Here is a 1,729-nt window from a genome sequence, read left to right as displayed (position 1 = left end):
AACTTCGTTTTGGAAGTTATTCATAAAAACTTCAAAAACTACATTTTTTTCGTATATTTAACGCATATTTTTTAAAACAAATATACCTAGCATTGGATATCACTCGGACAATATCAAATCGAAAATATCCCCCGATTTGATAATCGTATGTAAAACCACCTTGGGCAGACCTCAGAATTAAACAAAGTTGTTAAAAAGCACATAATCTGCTAGCGTTGCCACTCGCTCAGTGCGCTGCGCAGCGGTCAATAAAATCGAAAAAACACCAAACACGAGTTCCTCCGCGCAGCATTAAAGTATTGTTTCGCACATGCGTATAAACGTAAAATAGCAAACTTTGGATGGCTTAAACTTCCAAAATAATAGTTTCCGCAAAAAAATTCAAACAATTTCAAAATCACCGTTAAAACCACACATTATGAAAAAAAAAATTAATAATATTCATTTTTTTAAAAAAATACGCGTAACGAAAATATATAGTTATTGAAGTTTCTTATCAATAACGTCAAAACGAAGTTTCTCCGGGATTTTTTTTTTTAAATTCTTATAAAGAACCCTAAAATACACATGTTGGAAAAAAAAAAATTTGAAAAATCGATAGGTTGCAAAACCAGATTTATGCCAAAAAATCATACAAACAAAATCAATTATTTATTTACTCAAATATTTAATTATACCTTATTTTAGATTCTGAGTGGAACGATGAATGTATTGATTTTACAATGATGTGTGTTTTTTTATTTTTTTTTTATTTTTTTATAATAACATAAAATATATCATTGCATAATTATTATTATCGTCGACGATGACAAATGGTCACTGCAGTATTGGTATTTATGGAATTTTATGAGTCATCTAGTTACCGGATATACAAAATAATGTCCATTTCATATAATATTATAATGAAAATATTGATACAACTCCAGTCGGATTTATACCATTAACGCAGTTGTCTCATACTCGAATTACCAACGGCCCACGATACGTAAAATGTTAACGGGCAAAACACCTTTTTTAACCATTTTTAGATTCTGAGTGGAACGATGAATGTATTGATTTTACAATGATGTGTGTTTTATTATTTTTTTATTTTTTATTTTTTTTGTGTCTGTGTACACGATAAGTAGTCGAAATAATGCTACGATTTTCAACTTCAGTATCTTGTTCGATCAGAAAGTGAATATCGTTGGTGCATTGGGGAGGTCAACATTTAAATTTCCCAGTGGTTTTCAAAAGCGCCGGGAAAAACAAAAGAAAAATTAAGGAAAAACGGGAATTTTTACGCAAAATCGATTTTTCACAAAATTGAATTTGGTTTTTGGTGTAACTTTAAAAAAAATGACCGTAGATACATGAAATTTTGACTGAATGTATATCTTAGCATCTTCTATACACCATAACATTTTCAAAATATTTTGATGTATTTTGAGCTCTTTACGGACATTTTTATTTTCCATTTTTTTTTTAGTTTTTTTTCTAAAAATATCAATAAAATTTTATTTGTTGGATAAAAAAGCTTGAAAATTTAATAGACGTCTCCTAGTATATTGTTTCAAAGGCAGATGAAACATATTAAAAATCGTTAGTCACAGTTTTTTTTTTTAAGCATTTAAAGTTCAAAAAATGACAAATATGGAAAAATCACGAAAATTTGCAAATTATTTCGAGTTATAAATTCATAAAATTTTCTTTTAAATCTAGATTTTAAAATGTAATACAAGATTCCTTA

The sequence above is a fragment of the Acyrthosiphon pisum genome, chromosome A1, assembly GCF_005508785.2.
Source record: "Acyrthosiphon pisum isolate AL4f chromosome A1, pea_aphid_22Mar2018_4r6ur, whole genome shotgun sequence".
NCBI classification, from domain to species: domain Eukaryota; kingdom Metazoa; phylum Arthropoda; class Insecta; order Hemiptera; family Aphididae; genus Acyrthosiphon; species Acyrthosiphon pisum.
The sequence above is the reverse complement of the archived record's forward strand: the minus strand, read 5'-3'. Positions refer to the sequence as shown.